Source organism: Coptis chinensis, chromosome 7 (genome assembly GCF_015680905.1).
Source record: "Coptis chinensis isolate HL-2020 chromosome 7, ASM1568090v1, whole genome shotgun sequence".
Taxonomy (NCBI): Eukaryota; Viridiplantae; Streptophyta; class Magnoliopsida; order Ranunculales; family Ranunculaceae; genus Coptis; species Coptis chinensis.
The window spans coordinates 3,319,344-3,339,359 of record NC_141462.1 but is presented as its reverse complement, the minus strand read 5'-3'; the positions used below and the strand labels follow the sequence as shown (position 1 = coordinate 3,339,359).

Here is a 20,016-nt window from a genome sequence, read left to right as displayed (position 1 = left end):
CATTTCCCATGTCGATTCTGCTTCCATCATCATATGTAAGCGGCTACCAATAATGGATCGCAGAGCCTCGAAGCGATCGCGGTATCGAATAGAGAAACCGAAGTCGGATATGTCGATGATACATACGATAAGAGACAAAGCTATGATAGGATGGTTAGTGGGAAAACCGTATTTATGCGGGGATGCACAGTCTGGAAGGAAATCGAGGGGCTCAACAACGGGAGAATCAGCGGGGAAGCAATCATAGAAGTCAGCGGTAGGAGCAATCGCGATGGGTAGATCACTAGAAGGTGAAGGAATGTTACGAAGGCGATTAGCGAGCATGAGCATGAGCATGAGCATGAGGAGAAGTCACGGCAGTATACACTGTAAAAGGTTTAGTAGGAGGACCACCAAAAGAGTATTAAAGGCGGGGAATAGGATAAAAGCGGTGGAAGCGCCTCCTGCAGGGGAAGACAAAGACACGGATGTATAAGGACCAAAATATGCACTATGCTTTCGACAAATGTGACATCAAGGTATGATAGAAGCGACGACTAGGTGGATGATAACAACGATACCCCCGGACATAGGGGAATACCCAGAAAGACACACCGAATGGATTTATCATCAATTTGGTTCGCGTAGGCCTTTATCATGAACATAGCAAAACCAAACACCCGGGGAATAATGGGAAGCGAGTTTAGGGGTATATCTGACTTGCGGAGGGGGCCTTACCATTAAGAACTTCTACTTTGGGTGTCGCGGTTTCGAAGGTAAACGGCGGTAAGAACCGCATAATGCGATGGGGCGAGGAACATGCATACCTTGCAACAAACACCGAACTACATCCATAAGACTCCGATTTTTTCGTTCGGTAAACACCATTTTGCTTTCGGTGTATAAGGGCGGAAGTCGATTCTTTGAAGGATACCCATTGGTTAAGGCAGGCGACAAATTCGTTGGAAACATACTCCTTCGCATTATCGGACCGAAGTCCGCGAACCCACGATATTGGCGAGTTTTAATGAGTTGGAAACCGAGTGAAAATAGGGAGAACTTCAGATTTCTTGCGAAGTAAATAGATCCAAAGTACACCGAGTATGTATGGTCATCTATAAAGGTCACGTAGTACTATGGCGGAGAGGGTAGTCCGCGAGGAAAGGGGCCCCAAACATCATTATGAATCACATCAAACATACAAGGAGATCTAGAAAGCGAGGAATATAAAATTACGCATACATGTTTAGACAAAGAACAAGTATCCGCAATGAAAAGAGTATTTTTGCATGCTTTTATTAATTCGGAAATAAAGTACATAGATACTTGAAGTCGACATGGCCCAACCGACCGAGCATTTGACTTTTCAAAGACTTCGTGAGAAAACAAATAACGGCGACCACGAGGCAACACACTAGCATGCAAACTTCGATCTTGGTGGAGCAGTCTCTTGGGACAAGGGGGATCTCAAAGTAGTATAGTCCGCATGCTTTTCCCTACGCCAAAATCTGCTTCGGCCGTACTTTCGGGTTACGAAGATAACAAGAATGGGGTAAGAAAATGAGCAGTGATAATCTTGCTTAAGGCGACTAACGGATAACGGGCTAAGTGCTAAGTGAGGAACATGTAAAGGCGACTTAAAGAGATAGCGGGGATAAGCCGACGCGGTACCGCTACGGGTAATAGTGGTGTATGAGCCATCCCATGAAGGCGGACATGATGTGAAAAGGGTGTGCTATCGTGATAATCTAGACTCACGGTCGTATGATCATTTGCCCGGAATCAAGGACCAACCCGGATGGAGGCGGGGAGCGAATATGGAGCGATAGGTGTACACTGTGGCGGCGATCATGGCGAAGTACTAGATGTCCCCGCGTAGAGACATAGCATGCATAAAGGCGATCAATGTCTTTGGGTAAAAGTCCCGAATCTCGAAACTCCCCCGAATGATGACTACGGAAATTGCAATCGAGGGTTTCTTTGCCTCTAAGCCCCTCGACCCCCTCTTGGGACGAAGCTCACGGATGCAAGCCCGATAGCAACTATCAATAAGGTGGCCATTGCCCTGCAATGATCGCAAAAGCGTCCACGAGTGTTCCCGGATGAAGACCCCGGGGGGTAGTAGCAACAAAGCGCCATCGTCGATGAAAGGCGGTTGCATCGAAACCACCGGAGAAAAGTAATCCGAACCACGGCGCTCATGTTTTCAATAATGGCATCGCCTCACCAAGAGATGGAAGAGGTGCGCGATTGAGAACTTGAGGCGAATGGCTTCAAAATCAGTGAAGACCAATAAAAGGAACGATGAACTCTCTTTTCAATCAAGCGGCCATAATAGTAGGTGTCATACGATATCTTTGGATAGGGAAGTGTAAGTAGAAAGCTCCTCGGTGACTTCTTGAAGTACCCAAAGTAAGCTAAGGCGAAAGAGCCCCACTGTGTAGCGATGACTCACGGTAGAGCTCGTAAATTGAACCTCATTGTTAAGTAGTAGCATACATTTCGGAGAGAAGCGACCCACAAACCATCAATGATCTCATAAAAGGTAAACATCTCATAGACATCGGGCCATAGAGTTGAACAACCAACTTAGAATCATACGGTTGGTCATGGACCAACTATTGTAGGTAGAATGCGTATTAATTGGACAAATCATCTTGTTGGGAACAAGCCAATCCATCTTCCCTTTGGCCCCAAAATAAAGCGAACGAGCGAGCCCAAAGTGGAAATTCGCCCATTAAGAAGAAGCGGTAGTAATTTTCTTCGAAGAAGAAATTATTCAACAAAGGAGACATCATCCGTACCTTTAGAGTCGTTATCCGTCATGATAAAGGGATATAGTGCAAAGAATAGTACCTTGATGTGAGAAAAAAAAGTTATAATCGCCGTAGGAAACTGTAGGAAAAATGTGATAAACGCCGGAAACCTTGAAAAACTGTGATAAACGGAAACCTACCGGAAAACAGTAGGAGGCAGCACAAGTCGCGCCGGATGAGGCGACTCATTTGGCAGGCAGTCGGCGCAATATCGTCATTGCCGAGCCGGGAAGAAGGAAGGGGTGGCGGCTAGGGTGGTGGCTAAGGGTGGTGACTAGGGTTTGATCTCCTTACTTCTCTCTTCTGCTTTTTTACGATACCATGTAGAAAAGAGAGATTAAAAGTTAGGTCTCAAAGTAAGCTTGGAATTCACGATTGTACATAGGTTGGGCCCAAGTATAGGCCCAATAGGACTAATATTACAATAGTATCAAGAGCATTCAATCCTTGGCAAAGATGACAGAGATACAAGATGAGGTTTCTCAACTAGCAGAAAGAGTGGAGAGAGAGGCTCAAGCATGGGAGAGTTATGAGAAAAGGATGGATGAGCGATTTGACAAACTATTTAAGCTGCTAAATGATATGGGGTATGTAGAAATGGACAAACAAGCTGAAGGAGGACTTTCGTCAAACACAGAGACGCCATTAGAGACCTTCACTGAAGCTGAAATTCCAACTCATCGAGTCGACTCAGAAAAAGCACCAAAATATGCAGAGAGAAATCTAACTAGTGGAATGATAACACCATCAATTCCAATCGATGAATCACCAATTGCAGAATCAATTGAACTAGTCAGCGAAGGTATATCATCATATGCTTTAACTTTTGCAGATTCATATGTCAGTTTTTCTGTAAAAATAATGGAATTGGTATTGCTAGAAACAAATGGGGTGGTTTACTTAAAGTTGTCTGTAAAGATCAAAACTGTGGACTCCCGATTTTATTTGATGGGAAGTGCAGGAAAATTTGTAAGAATTTAAATGGGGGTGTTGTTTTAGATTCGGTTAAAGTGACCATGATGGTTTGGAAGTTTTGTGAATTAAGGTGGTTGTTTGATAAAGGGAAATGTTATATTTCTGAGAAAATGAACAAGTTTCTAGCTGAAGATGTTGGAACAGTTGGACAAGTTTTGTGTGCTGCATTGCAAGATGAGCTTTTAGAGTATTATAAGTTGTTGGTGGCACTTAATATACAATTGTTGAATCAAGTGGTAGTTTTGGCCAATTATTTCTCGTCAAGAAGGTTGTGGGTTTGGTTTGCTGAGCAGATGAGTAAGATGAGATTGATGGCTGTCTCTATTGATAGTTGCATGGTTTCGAAAGAAGGTGCAATCACTGGTACAAGTCATAATCATGCTAACCAATTACACTGTATTGGAGCGGCTTCGGAGAGTTTAAATCTAAATTCTTATGGAGGTAATATGGGCATAAACTTCCACATTCGTAAAGCTTTTGGCACTTTGGATTGGTCTTTTTTTATCAGGACACTACAAGCTTTTGAGTTTTGTGATACTTTTGTTCCTTGGATTCAAGCTCTTCAAAGTGACCCTTTACCTTTGCTTCTTTTATGTTTTGTTGACGATGTCCTGAGTAAAGGATTTTCCAGACTCACTCAAGACCCACTCATTACTCAAATAAAGTATTCACCTGGTGCTAATTCTCCTACTCAAAGGCTCTATGTGAATGCTGTGTTGGTATTTAGTATGGGAGTTATTCTACTCTTAAAAGATTTTATGAATCTTTTTCAACTGTATGGAGACGAATCTGGGCAAATCATTAGTGACAAAATATGCCAAGTGCTCATTCGTAAAGCAGTTGGGATTGTAAAGACTCAATTATTTCTGCTTTTGGTGTGAGAGTGGGCCCCATTCCTTTGAAGTATTTCAGTGTACCAATTTATATTGGTAATCCAACTACAGCTCAAGTAATGCCAATGCCAACAGCTGATAAAGTGACGAACACAACTCTCTTGCTGGGAATGGCGTTTATTCTTTATGAAGGAACAGTGCACCTAGTCAAATCTGTGATCCATATCCAGTTGATCTTTAGTTTCTCTATTTATTCATGGCCTTTTCATTTGCTCAAGAAAATGGATATTGGGATTGGTAGCTTTGTTTGGACTGATGATCCAAACCAAAAGCCCTTGATTATAGTTGTTTCACACAAGCACTGTGATCCGACTGAAGAAATGGGAATAAATATTCACAAGTTGTCAGATCTTAATCGTACCTCCGTGCTGAAACTTAAATGGGACTTTATGATTATGAGAAATCAATGGTCTAATTTCAGGCTAAAAGAACTTCTTCATCAGGGCAGGGGAACCTATCTCATACTATAAGAGCTCATCTATGTGGTATGGTCTTAAGAGGCAAATTCCTTTCTTGAGCTTAATACTGAATGGATTCTTGATAATGGTGAAAGAATTAATTTGGAAACTTTAGACCTTCAAGTCACATTCATCCTCTGCATGGTGACCCTTTGGTGCAAGAGTTTGTGGCATTTCTACTTTGCCGTGTGTGCTCCCCACTTTTGAATTGGTGAGAAGTTCGATTTTGGAAAGGAAATTGTAGAAGCAGCCTCCCCCATAGGACAAGATTTTTCTATAAAGGCATTGATCAATGTTGAACAATTTGTCGGGAAGGTCATGATACTTGCTGGGTACAGAACGAGGCTCCATGAATATTTGATGAATGAAATGAATGACAACACACTTAATTCCGCTTCTCTTATTGGTGAAATTGTTGGGGCTTGTCTGATTTCTCATGTTGGTAGTCTCCCAAATTTGGTCTGGTACACTCCTTTAACAACCCCTTTAAGGATACTCAATCAAAGCAATACTTCAGCTCTTGTTGGTTGCAATTTCAAGAAGCAGCAAAAGCGAACTAACTCGTTTTCGCATTGACTAAAACACTAGCACTGGTGAAGGGAAAGGTTATGTTTCAGGAGATAGATTGGTATCAGCAGAGAGATGGAGATTTAGTGGAAGCGAAGATGCAACTGGAATTCAATCCATGTCTTGCTAAGTACTCTACATTTGGTGGTCTCAATTCCCCTCTTCATTTTGTTGTTGCAAGAGGGCACATTGAGATTGTAGCATTGTTACTTTTTTTTTTTTTCCTCAAAGATTTGCATATTATTATACTAAACGCGCCGTTGATACGCCGATATTGTCGTAATACAGATCTTTACAAATGAAAGCAGGTGGCCTGACATGCCAGCTCATGTAACGAGCTAAAGAAATTCCATGCTGTGCTAGAGTATCAGCTGTGGCGTTTGCCTTCCTGTAGATGTGAGTAAGAGACAGATTGGTGAAGGAGGAAAATAGTTTGCGGATATCCTCTATAATTCCGGCCGCCGCCCATGGAGTGTCCCTGTCATTTCCTTTAATACAGCTAATCAGAGCCTCTGAGTCGCTCTGGATGTGTAGCTGTGGGATGTTGTATGAGGCCGCCAGAGAGAGACCAAGTCTCATTGCCAATGCTTCTGCAATGAATGATGTGGAGATAGGGACAAAATCGACTGCTGCAGCGACGAAAGTCCCGTCATAAGTCCGTAGTACACACCCCAAACCCGAAGGACCGGGGTTTCCATGGCAGGCTCCGTCTGTGTTCAAAGTGATGTGTGGAGGTGCATTCGGCTTCCAGCAGGGGTGGACTAGCTGTTTCATTCTCTTGGGTTTAAGGAGTAGCTTTTGGGCTTCCTTTGTACTTCTCCAAAATGCCAGACTCGCTCGTAAGGTGCCTTGTGGTGTTACCCTTTTTTGCTCAAACAGTCTCTCGTTTCGACTGTTCTAGATGCTCCAGCAGAGGATGGCAAATAATTCTATAGCAAAAGGGATAGTGCCATGCGTGTTCCGCAGCAACTGTTGGATCTTTGTTATCCAAATTTGTGGGGTCTCAGTGAAGGGGACAGAAACTATTTGGGGAAGTGGACTAGTTTGCCATACGGTCTGGGTAAAAGGGCATTCATGAAAGAGGTGTTGTGCTGTGTCCGGGTGGTTGTTACAGAAGATGCAGTCGGGGTTAATGTTCAACCCAAATCGGAATAGATTTGAGGATGATTTCAGAGCATCTCGGGAGAGTTTCCACATGAATACTTTCACTCTAGGAGGACACTTGAGTGTCCAAATGATCCTCCAATCAAAGAGAGGTGTTGTGTTGGTGGAGTGGAGGGCGTGGTAGCCTGATTTGACAGTATATTTCCCATTGACTGAAAGAGTCCAAATTCTTTCGTCGGGGTTGGCGCTGAGGGAAAGTGGGATGGAGATGATCTGTTTGGCAATATCTTCCGGCCAGCAGTGGTGGATGATATTTGAACGCCATTTTCGTGTTGTACTATCAATTAGGTTGGAGACGAAGAGGGGGCTGATGCTGTTAGTCAAGGAAATTGGAGCGATGACACCTTCGTTTCCTGGAATCCAGCTGTCGGTGGAAAGGTTTATAGAAGTGTCATCACCTATTTTCCAGCCCAAACCTTTATGTAGGACTGAGCGAGCTTTGAGGATATCTTTCCAGACTCTTGAATCAGTCGGGTTTGGGCAGACTGTTAAGAAATCATGCTTCCGGAGATATTTTGCCTTTACAATATCAACCCATAGGGACTTGCCGCTTGCAATGACTGCCCATGCTTTTTTTGCTAGAAGGGCGAGATTTGTATGTTGAAGATTGTGGACTCCCAAACCTCCCTGAATCTTTGGTTTTTCAATAGTATCCCAGTTAACCGAGTGCACTTTGCGAGTGTTGATGTCATGGCCCCAGAGGAATGCGCGCCGATGGACATCAATTGGCTGAGTGATCATTTCGGTAGTTTAAAAACCGCCATTTGGTGATTCGGAATAGCGGAGCAAACCGCGTTGATGAGTGTCGATCTACCGCTTGAGAGGGTAGATGCCTTCCATAATCTGAGTCTTTGTTGCAGTCTCAGAAGAATTGGGTGGAAGGACTTGCTTGTAACTCTGCTGAGGCAAGTGGGGCTCCCCAAATAGATTGTGATTGGTAGCTGTTTTTTGATGCCAAATACTGATCGAGCGCTGTGCTTGAAATCTACCGTTGAATGAGGGCTGAAGAGCATATCAGATTTTTCAAAATTAATTTGATGGCCTGAGGATTGACAAAAAAGTTTCAAGGCAGCGACCGTTTCATTTACTTCATTGAGGTCGTTGTTGCCAAAGAGTACAAGATCATCTGCGTAGAGCAGGTGGTTTATAGTTGGCACACCATGGCCAATGGAGATTCCCTTTATCAAATTGGACTGTTGGGTATGAAGGAGATGAGTGGAGAGGACTTCCATACCTAGGATGAAGAGGTATGGTGACAGCGGATCCCCTTGACGAATACCTCGCTTTGGGCTGAAGTAGCCGCAAGGTCTACCATTGACGATGACCGAGTAGGATACGGACTGCACACAGAACATCACCATATTGCACCAGTGGTCATTGAAGCCAAAAGAAGAAAGAATTTTCCTAAGGAAATTCCAGCCTATACGGTCATAGGCTTTGGATAAGTCTATCTTGGCACCCTATTTTTGCGAAGCTTTTTTGTTTCTGGTGTGGATGTGGTGAAATAGTTCGTTTGCAATTTGGATGTTATCATGGATGCTCCGAGAGGGAATGAAAGCGCTTTGGAAAGGTCCTATAATCTTGTCTTTGCAGTGGGCCTAAGTCGATTCACTATTACTTTGGACAAGATTTTATAGGCCACATTACAAAAGGCCGATGGATCTAAAAATCACGATGGATGATCGTTTTTTCGTTTTTGGTATAAGGACGATGTTGGTGTGGTTTAGAGGTTTAGTGAATTGAGTAGTGATGTAGAATTGTTGGATGAAGCTAGTGACATCTTGACCGACGGTATCCCAGTAAGTATGAAAGAACTTTCCAGTAAAACCGTCGGGTCCTGCCGATTTATTTGCTCCAATTTGGAAAGCTGCTACCTTGATTTCTTCCTCCTTTGGGATTTTGATCATGTCAATGTTGTCCAGTGCAGATACCCGTGATGTAAAGGAGTTGAAAATTTTGCTTGTCGGGTCATCATCCGACTTGTCAAAGGATTTGTGGAAATGTTCCACAAAAACCTTGGAGATGGCTTCTTCTTCATGTTGCCATAGGCCTGCCGTGTCTTTGATTGCAGTTATGCCGTGTGCTTGTCTGTTGATGATAACAGACATATGGAAATTTTTTGTATTATCATCGCCATCTTGGTGCCAGGTAGTATTCGCCCGTTGTGCCCAATGCCTTTCTTCTCGCAGCACTAAGTTGGCAAGGATCTTTGCCAAGGCCTTTTCTCGTTGGTCCGTAGCTCGAGTGCGGGCTGAAGGAGGGGTGGATATCAGTAAGTATTTCCTCAATTTCACATATTTTCTTTGCGGAATTTCCAAAAACATCAGCTTTCCACCGAATGAAGTTTTTCTGGCATAGTTTTAGTCGCTGTGAGAGTTGATAGGAACTAGAACCTTTGAAGTTTTGATTCCAGTTATTTTGTACTGGGGATTTGTTGTCATGATGTAAAAGCCATGCATTTTCAAAGCGAAAGCGGTGAAATTTGTGGGAAGGTGGGTTTATGACACTAGTGAAAACCAAGACTTTGTGATATGATTTCTGAGAGAATACATAGTTAAGTTGGGAATTTGGATATAAAGAATGCCATTCCACATTACAAAATAAGTGATCAATGGTTTGAGCAACTCGAGCTAGTCCATCGCGCTTGTTTGTCCAACTGAAGCATTTCTGTGAGGTGCATACTGCATTAGATTACAGTTATCTAGCATGTCTGTGAGAGGAACGACTCTTCCTGGTGTAACCGGGACACCACCCATCTTGTCTTCCTGGGAAAGCACCTGATTGAAATCACCAAATATTGCCCAAGGACCCCGTATGTGTATACCAATAGCCGAAAGTAGCTGCCATTGAAGTTTTCTTCCATGATGCTTTGGGTGGGCATATATACCAGAGAAGGTCCAAGTAACTGTTGGTGTGGCGATACAATGAGCAGAACCATGTATTATCCAGCTATCAGATTGCTTGATGGTCACCGACAGATTATTTGTCCATAACAAACTCATTCCACCAGATCGTCCATTTGAGGGGACATGAAAGTAGTTTACAAACCCTTGTCTTTGGATTGTTTGGGATATCTTTGGAGATTTTACCTGGGTTTCAACAATAAGAATCATCTCCGGTCGAAATTTGCGAATTTTCTTAAGCAAATCAGCACCTGTCAAGGGGTGACCAAACCCTTGACAGTTCCATGAGAGGAGACTCATTTTGGGGGTGGGGGCTGTTTACGGCCAGCCGCCAGCACCGTTTCAGTACACTCGGGTATCTCCGTGGAAGTGGTATCATCGTCATGGATTTCCGTAAGGGAGACCGATGCATTGTGGGTAGAACTGTCCTCAGAAAGTTTCATGAGAGTGAATTTTCGTTTGAGGCTTGATGATTGAAAGAAACAGCTTTCTAGAACTTGGTTAACATCTAGGATGACTTGATTTTTTGAAGCATCTAGTTTCTGTTTCTTCATGCCTTGAATGGGTATCGGGCATTTGCCTCCGAGGAGCAATTCGATATCAGAAGTGGGTGAGATGTGTGAAGGTGAGGGATGATGGGAAATAGATGTTGGAACAGGTGAGTGTGATGGTTCTGTGGGTATGGATGAGGGTACAGCTGTGAACATGAGCTTCGTCATTTGCATCTCTATAGGTGGGGTGTCAGGGATGAAGTCAGAGGAAGGTGGAAATGTTTGATTTGGTTCAGAGATAAGTTGTGGGGTATGATAGGCTGTGTGGCAGAGAGTAGTTGGGGTGGGATTTTGGATTTTTGTGCTGATCGGTTTGCCCCTCAAGATTCTGGATGCAAGTCTTGGCTTATATTTCCTGACTGGAAAGGGTTTGGTGGGTGTGGGGAAAGTGTCCAGATCCTTGAAAGCAGGGTGCATGATTGGTAAGATTTGGCCAGATCCTTGAAAGTAGGGTGCATGTGATGTCACCCTAAAATCAGGTGGTTTGAGTGTTACACATGTGGAGTGGGTAGTAGGTAAAGGTGGATGTTCCGTGACAGCCGGGGTTATGATGTGTTGACTAAGTGTTGATTGAGGTTGGGGGACAGGATTGATCGAAGTTTGAGGAATTTCCGGGTTACTGTGATGTGCATTATTAGTTATGTTTTGCTGTCCAGATACAGTTTTCATGGGGTTGTGGAAGATCAGAGGGTGTCGATCATTGGTGGGGGTGTGGTGATGTTTGTTGGAATTGAACCGGAGGTTTGATGTGAAGAGAGGTTTTGTTCCAGTGAAAGGGTCAACCCGTTGATAGCCTGAAGGGGGTATATTTGCAATGCATTGTTTGTAGCTGTGCCCGAGAATGCCACATCGAAAACAGACCTGAGGTAGATGTTCATATGCATATTCAACCCAAATACCACCAAATGTGGATGGGAGTGCTGCACCAGCTGCTATTGGTTTATCCACCGCTATTTTAATTTTTGCTTTCACCATGCAACGAGGTGGTGCATCGTCTTCCTTTCCGGTGAGGGGAATGCTAATGAAAAGAACTTCGCCACACTTTGGGACGCTTTGTTGATCAAGAATACTATGAACCGATTGCTCGTCATAATAGCAGTGAGGGAGGTTTACAAGATAAATCCAGAAGATAGCTTCCGGAAATGCTCTATCCAGAGAGTAATTCTTCCATGGTCTTAACTGTAAAGTAGTTCTTGCTGGATTCCATGGCTGATTTTCTAGGATGAACTCTGTATCCTCCTGGTTCCTGAACACAAATTCAAAGAGGCCTCCTGGGTATACCATTGATTTAACTGGTCGAATTGGGTCCCAAGCTGTAGTGAGATCCAATTTGATAGTGTTGTACCCAGTTTTGTCCACAAGTATCTTCCCCATTAGAGTGAAACTGTTATGCTTATTGAAAAGTAATGCCATCCGATTATCCAGTGGGAGAATATTTTGACCATATGAAGGTAAAAGATACGTGTCCTGTGGGGTGGAAGAGTCTTCCGTCAGTGGTGCCTTACCTTTGTCTTCGTAGTTGGAGGGCAAAGCATGGGTTTCGTGGCCAGTAGTTTTAGTGGTGGACAACCCTAAATTAATCTGCAGGGAAAGATGTCGGTGGTCTTTATTGGTAGTATCCATTGGGTAGACGTTGGGTGGTATGTGAAAAGGTGTTGATGTTGGAGTGGAAGAAGGGTGAAGAAACCCTTTTATAGGTGGTTGTACCCAGCGCATTGTTACTTGAGAATGGGGCAGATGTGAATTCGAGGAATTACTGTGGGCTGACTGTTGATGCATGCGTGCCAGCATGGACACTGGGAAGTTGTGCTTCAAAAGCAATGTTACTCGAGTAGACTATCTCAGTGGAAGAACAACTCTTCATTTTGCAGCTGTAAATGGCCATGTTAGAGGCATACGACTTGTCATGGCAGACTTGGTGCCAAGTGAGCGTTATAAGGATGGTGAAGAGAATGAGAATTTAGATAAGGTACTTCAATTATTTAATGACGGGGATGCTTACGTTTTAGGTGCATGGTGCAAGATTGGCTACGACTACTATGGATGTTATCAAGTTGCATGGTGAAAATGGTGCCTTGAAGAGTCAAGCCACCGTAGTTGCGAAAAAGATAGATAAGCAGTGGCTGATGACTGGACTCATGTACAAGCAGTATAAGATCCCAAACATTCATCCTTGAGGACAAGGATGTTTAGAGGGGAAGGTATTGTCATGTCCCAAGACATGGCAAAGGTTATGTGTGTCTTACTTTAAATGCACTAGGGTAGTTTAGTATTTCAGTCTTTTTAGAGTTAGGTGATACTAGATGATGCCACGTGTATGGCCTAGATATCATGAGGTTGTAGAAGAGAGAGAAAGCAAGTGCTATATGTAATGAAAAATGATAGAGAAAGCTAAGGAGAAAATAGTTAAGAACTCAGGCTCTAGTTTCAGTGAAACAGAGATTGGGCTCTGCATTCTTTTTGAATCAGAGAGATTGTTTTGTTTATCCTTTATTTTCAGTTCGTTTCCATTTACTATTCAGTGAACCAGGTTGCGAACTCGGTACTATTCAGGAACTCGGTGTAGTTCATAACAGTGGATTGAAGGATAAGTATTTGGAAGTATGAAAAGAAGTGATGTTAAAGCATATTTTTATTTTTATTTTCTTCATATTTGGTGAGCTTCTTCATATTTTTATTTTCAGATTAATCAAGAATACAATTGTTTAAGAAATTACCATAAAAAATTAACGAGTTATTATTGGATTTGGACTTTTCGTGGAAGATAAAGTTAGGGGAAACATTTTGGAATCATAGTGAAACATAACCAAAAACCTACTTTGCCTTGACTCTCATTTTACATCTTAGTTGTGTTATAGGATGTGTTTCTGCGTCATTGAAATTGGAATTCACCAATGAATGTGTACATTTTTCTTGGCTCTTTTAATCTTCAGCAGTATTCACATATTTTGTCCTTTCTGGAATGTGACTGTTAAGTTCTGCAGTAATATTTGCATCCTGGTTTCTGATTATGTCTCCTCTGTTTGTTGCATCAAAGGTGAGGGCGGGACATTTTCTGGTGGTTTTGACATCAACTTGTTTAGGACTGTTCACAAGACTGGTACTTCTTTAAACTGAAAGTAATGGTGCTTTTGGTTTTTTTTTTGCCTATTGAGATTTTTTTGTTTGGACTGGCAGGGGATCTTTCAGCTCTTCCTGATGTATCTGTCGAGTTTTTGGTTAACATAGTTGAAGGTTATTCTCTTTTATGTATTCTCTGTTTTTTCTTGTTTCTTTGCACCAGAAATATATAACAATTTAAATTTTGCTGTTCAACGGATGGCAAAAAACCTTCTGTTGCTGCTATTCAAGGTCTTGCACTTGGAGGTGGCTTAGAATTGGCTCTGGTTTGTGATTATTAAATGCGTCTATATTGTTTTATTATGAATCTAATTTTCAGAATCATCACTAATTGCATCTTTAAATCAATCTCATGAAGGGATGCCATGCTCGCATTTCCATACCAAGAGTTCAACTAGGTTTGCCAGAGCTGAATCAGCTGACGCTTGGGGTTATTCCTGGATTTGGAGGTACATCTCCTTTCTCTATTCCCGGGTTATTCGCCAATGTCATCAATTGTTATGAAACCATTATTTCTTGTAAACATATATGCCACTAAACATTTCCTTACTTTTTAAGGCACTCAACTACTTCCAAGGCTCATAGGGTTGTCAAAAGTTGTTGAAATGATGTTGGTAAGTCTGCTCCCCATTCTAATCCAACTCTAAATATGGAAGTCTTTAACTTATGCTGCTCTTTGAAAAAGAATTTGCTCACTCTATTTATCCAATTATCCAAAAATTATGATTTTATTCACTATTAGGGTCAGCATTTGTCATTTTCTCCTATTCATTGTTGTCAATTGAGAACAGATCCCAATCATTTCACCTGGAATAAGATTCTGAATGTAAAACACTCCGCACTTGAAATATTCAACATATTTGCCATATTTTCTGGTCACTATAAGTTGCTATTGTTGTAACTGTGCATATTGAGTATCTTTCATCTCTTTGTAATGACTAGCGCATATTGAACTGTTAGCTATTCTGTTTATCTTTGTAAATATGTTTGTCAGTTCTTGACCTTTCCAATAAAATCACATTTTGTATGGAGTTTTATGTTGATCATTTTTCTCACTTTTTAAGCTGCAGCAATAATCATACTTTCTTTAAAATGCCTTATATGTACATCTGACACAAAATGTGTCCTTTATTTCACTTATTACTTGTGTACCCATACAATAGCAATCACATCTGTTTCCATGACTGAATGGTATTGTACTCTTTCTTAGATGTCAAAGTCGATTATGTCCGAAGAAGGGAAGAAGCTAGGTCTTATCGATGCTGTTGTATCTCCTGAAGAATTATTGAAAGTTGCACGCCAGTGGGCTTTAGACATTGTTGAGAGGCGTAAACCTTGGATAAGTTCTCTTCAAAGAACAGATAGACTTGGTTCCTTATCTGAAGCACGTGAAATAATAAAAGTTGTTAGACAACAAGCAAAAAAAAACTGCTCCAAATATGCCTCAGCAGTCAGCACCATGCATGTCTTGACGTAATTGAGGAGGGCGACATCTTTGGAAGTTATGCTGGTGTTTTGAAGGTACCCGCACTTTTCTTTGCTTTATTGTGGTTTTCTTTTACCCTCCCTCTCTCTTCTTTGCTTTATTGTTGTTTTTTTCCTTATTGATCCTCGTTGACAAGAATAGAGTCGTATTATTGATACATTGTTTACTGTAGTCCCGGTGCTTCCAAGTTTCAGTCCTCAAAATATTATTGAGTATAACACCGACGTTCAAAATTAGTTCCTGATATTTATTTCAATAATTTCTTTTTTTGAGATGCTACGTATATACAATTCATTTTTAATTTAATGTAGTTTTTAATTTATCTTACTATGAGGTTATACTGAGATACGCCAATTGCAGAAAGCAAAAGTGTCCGACGAACTGGTCCTCTCAAGCACTTCAAAAGGTCTTGTTCATGCCTTCTTTGCACAATGTTTGACATCTAAGGTAATTAGTTGGTTCACTGCCATTTATTGCATTGGTTCAGTCTCTTTTCTCTTTCGTTCTCTAATACATACTTCATTTTATTTTCTGTGCTGGAATGTAGTATGGATTGAATTATTCTTTTCAATTTTTATTCATCTAATTATCTAATGTTTGTTTTGTACAGGTTCCTGGTGTTACTGATGTTGGACTCAAACCAAGGCAGATAAAGAAAGTTGCTGTGATTGGTGGAGGCCTAATGGGTTCTGGAATTGCTACAGCTCTTGTCCTGAGCAACATATCAGTTGTTCTTAAGGAAATCAATCCTGATTATCAGCAGAAAGGGATGAAAACATTACAAGGTTCTTATCTCAGACTTCAGTAAACAGGCTTCCCTTTTTCAGGACTGAGATATTACATAGATTACGGGAGAAAAAACTTGCATAATGAGGAAAACAATACTCATTACTGATATTAACATTATCTGAATTTTGGGTTTCTCATGGTTTCCAACCTGGTTAGTCCTCAAACTTCTGCAGGACTTTTGTAGGATTCTATCAAAATCAGTTTAAATTTGGAACTTATCAAATTAGCAAGTTGAAAAGCACTTTTCTTAAGTTTAGTTGGGTGAGTAGATTCAAATTAGCAATTTAGCAATATATTAGTTGGGCACGCGTACGGGGCAGATGCGAGTCGGGCAAGAAAGATTATCTGTGTCGTACCGGCATTATTAGCCGGCGCGTATCTGTGCTGTATGGGGCGGATGCGTGTGGTGCATGATGTTATGTTGCGTTTACGGTCGCGCCGAAGGCGCAATGAGCTTATTAGTGTCGTACATTAAAATATCGAGTGTCGGGGTAGTGCCGCAGGCACGTCGAGGCCTCGCGGGCTGTAGGCACAGGCATACCCTAGTATATAAAAACGTATAATAGTTGATGTCTTTTACTGATCAGTGTATATTTACCGATAGTCTACTTGATTGATAGTCTAAACTTAATGTAGAACGGGAACACAAAAAACGAGTAGATCGTTATCATAGCGAATAGCTAGGATTCACTAGCAAGTATAGTGGGGAGGAAGAGGAAAAAAAAAAAAAACAATAAAATGGATAGTCTCTTTTAACCCTTTGTGCATGTATGAACTATGAATGTTGTTTGTGAATCTGAAGTTTGTTGTTGTGGGTTATTTCATTCCTTATCAATAAGCAGGTTATAAGTGACAACAATACTCTAGTTTTACAAGGTTTACTAGTCTGACTTATTCATTTTAGTTCAAAAATTCAAACAAGGTTGCATGCGACCACCAAACAGTAGTCTGACTTATTTTAGGGTGTCCTTCACTGAACTTTGCTGACCTAAACATGGTGAACTACTGCCAAAATTGTTGGTGCAAAACTGAGCCGGTAGTATTATGGGTTTTAGTTGTTATTCCTGCATGGCATATATATTTTTGTGCAAGTTAGTTGATCTGCTTGTTGTCTTTCATTACGAAGAAGCGGGACTCTAGTACAATGTTTAAGAGCTTCTGAGCTGAATAGGCTTCCAAGTTCAGCCATTATCCTTTCTTTAGTACTAATCGGTACTTGTATTAAGACTAGGTGGCATAGGCAAAGCAAGAAAGAATATATTGATTAGGGCTAACAAATGAAGTTGGTATTTGGTGTGGTTTGTTATGATTTCTGATCAATGCCTGCATGGCTGTTTTATTGACAGTGAGCTCTGTAAGAGTAAGTTTACTTTGAGTCATTCTCAATCATTGTGAAGTAGAACTGTAGAAGTGGGTGTCACCAAGAGTACACTCTAGCTGGCACATCTGTAGTGAAGGTGAGTATAGCCAGCAAAGGAATAATCAGATTATGTTTTGCTCACCACCTTTCATCCTATGGTCCATTCAAGTTGAATATTTCAGGTTGCTTGTGGAAGGCAATGAAGATACTTGGACTTGGAACCAATTCCTCCATATACCAATTTCGCATATCTCAGGTACTTGGTTGGAACAAATTTCTTGTAGTGTTGCTAAACTATGTAGTTCATATGATCCTAAGCAACATGAATATGTCCGTCTTTATGCTTTTAGCTTCTAGTTTGTTGAATTATATCTGTTAAACAGTTGACTAATTTGATGCAATTATTGTTACTATCGTTAGTAATGAAATGCTAGTGATGTAACACATTTCGTCGGTAAATGATTGCAAGTCATGCTACAGATGAAAAACATGGTTAGCCTTTTAATGGATCAAACATATACTCTTTTCTTCCCAAGAATAATCAAAGCATGAGGTTTTGATCTGCAAACTAGTGTTGGCTCTAGATATTGACTTTTGGACCAGGTCATACTCATGCCCTATAATCTGGATTAAGTGATGGCCAGTAACACTTCCCAAGTGAGGTCTCCTATCAATTCTTTGGTTAGACAAAAAATGGTACGAAATATATATTTATTTTCTTATAGTCTAGGGAAATAAATTTAACTGATTATACTTTTGTTCTCTCTTTACAGATAGAAATCAATGAAATTGTTGCTCGTGACCCGAGTAGCAAATACAAGGATTTGGACCATGACACTGTTGCAGAGGTGTGTTTCTTGTTTATTCTGTACTTTTAATATGTTCATTTTACAGTTCTTCTAAAATTAATCACAATGTGGGTAAAAATGACTTTGTAGGTTTTTGGAAAGGATGGAAGAGGTCGGGTACTAGGTTTGGGTAGTGGTGTCTCCAAGACAACTCTTATAGCTGTAGCTCCTTATAAGAGGACAGCCAAAGAAGCAGAGAGGTCAAAGTTGGAATTGCAAAGCCAAATGAATGATTTGAAACAGGAGGTGATTGAAGGGAAGAGGACACAAATGGAGATGCAGTCACAAGTGAATGCATTGCTCACTGTGCATTCACTTAATCAGGGAGTACAAACGCGAATCTCTACGAACTCTACATCTGATCAGGTATTTCGTTAAACTTAAGATGGCTTAGTATGTAATACATGCAATAGGTGCCTTTTTATTATTTTCTGCCAAAACACAACACTGGTCAGGTCGTACGGTGTGTGTGTGTTGCTGCAGGTCGTACTTGTTAGTTGTGTGTGCTGGTCTGATTGTTAGTTGTGTGGTGTGTGCTGATGTAGGTGGTAGTGTGGTACGATGTGTGTGTACTGTTGTAGGTGGTACCGTGTGTGTCGTGCAGGTGTGTGGTGCCTGCTCTTGATTGAACCATGATTGGTATGCGGTGTGTGCTGCGTGCTATAGTTTGTGTGTGCTGCTACAGGTCTTACTTGTTAGTTAATTTAGATATGCTAGCTTTAGAACTCTTGTTACAAGGCATCTGAGTTCCAAGAGCTTGAAACCAAAGCATTTCGAGAAGAGACCATTAATAATAACCTAGAGCGTTCTACCTCTCTTTAGTGCTCTAATTCCTATCAGTTTATAGAGTATTATAACTGCGCAGCAGAAAGTTTTTCATGACTACAGAGTCTTAACTAGTACTAGTATAACATTCACCAACCATTTGAAATTTACCCCTTGAATTATCATGTCTGTATTTGGCACCAAATAATTGAAACATAGAAGAGGTTGAGCAAGGGAACTAGTGTGACTGAGAAATACCCGTAGGAACTAGTATTACTTCGCCATCTTGACCTTTTGATAGAAATGAGTAAAACCCGTAGGAGAAATGAGAGTGTGACTGAAAAATTTAAGCACTTTGTTGTTGCACTATGGTTCGGACTACCACCCATGGACTGACTTAAATACCACCTTTAATTTTCCTCTAAACTCCCAGTTTTGCTTTTGCAATTTTGTTGTGACTGGATAAATCATTGGTTTTTTCGGTTAAGGTTTTGCACTAGTTAATGTGTATGCCTGTAGTGATTAATCATTGCTTATTATATATAAACCCTTATGGTATATCTTGATTATAGTCATGAATGATTGCAATTCGTCGTATGGTATATATGTTCATGTTGATAGTATTGCTATATATTTGTTATACAACTCTTGATTTTACACATGAATCTGCTAGTTAATGTGTTTGTCGTATGAGATTTTCTTATATCTTGTTTGTAGTTGACTTTATATCTTGTTCGTTGCAGACAACTGGTCATTCATTGTCTAGGCAACCAATGGTATTGCGTTCTATACAAACATGTGAGGTGCAAAGTATTGGGGTAGAGTGCTTGCCATTGGAAGAACGTTTGATGATCGAGAAAAAATATTTGAAAATACATATCGGATCGTAGTGGACAAGATTTTGGAATTTTCAACTGAGTTGTTTAGTGCTGCTAGAGAAAAGACTTTTGGTGACATTGACGTGGGATTTACTATTACATGGCCTAAAACCTTTACTAATGTAGCCTAAATTACTTTCTTAAGTTATGTTAAAGACTTGGTTGTGCATAAAGTTGTTGGATGGGGTTTGTTTTGTTGAAGTTTCAAGTATTCAATGAAAATATTTTGCTTAGATTCAATTTCTTGTCTTTTATTTTGTTACTAGTTCTTCTTGTCTTTTATTTTGTTACTTTTCTATCAGGTACAGGAAAAAGAAAAGACACTAAATAAACAAATGACAACAAGAACTATTGAAATATTTCTTCCTCCCAAAAACGACGGTTAAAATTTGTTTTTGTATTATAAATTACCAGTAGAGGGCACGTGATTGAAAGCTAGCACCATGTAATATGATAGCTGGTAT

General features: G+C 40.8%; 1 pseudogene across 1 annotated transcript; it reads left to right on the top strand.

The window, feature by feature from the left end:
• The first annotated feature begins 3,228 nt into the window (after positions 1–3,228).
• On the top strand, positions 3,229–19,792 carry LOC147485259 (peroxisomal fatty acid beta-oxidation multifunctional protein-like; annotated as a pseudogene). The gene is made up of 14 exons (XR_015200775.1): positions 3,229–3,597; positions 13,344–13,406; positions 13,484–13,540; positions 13,625–13,692; positions 13,785–13,875; positions 13,985–14,040; positions 14,637–14,947; positions 15,273–15,359; positions 15,523–15,697; positions 17,048–17,158; positions 17,244–17,317; positions 17,835–17,909; positions 18,000–18,275; positions 19,418–19,792. The product of XR_015200775.1 is annotated as a peroxisomal fatty acid beta-oxidation multifunctional protein-like (transcript).
• Positions 19,793–20,016: the final 224 nt, after the last annotated feature.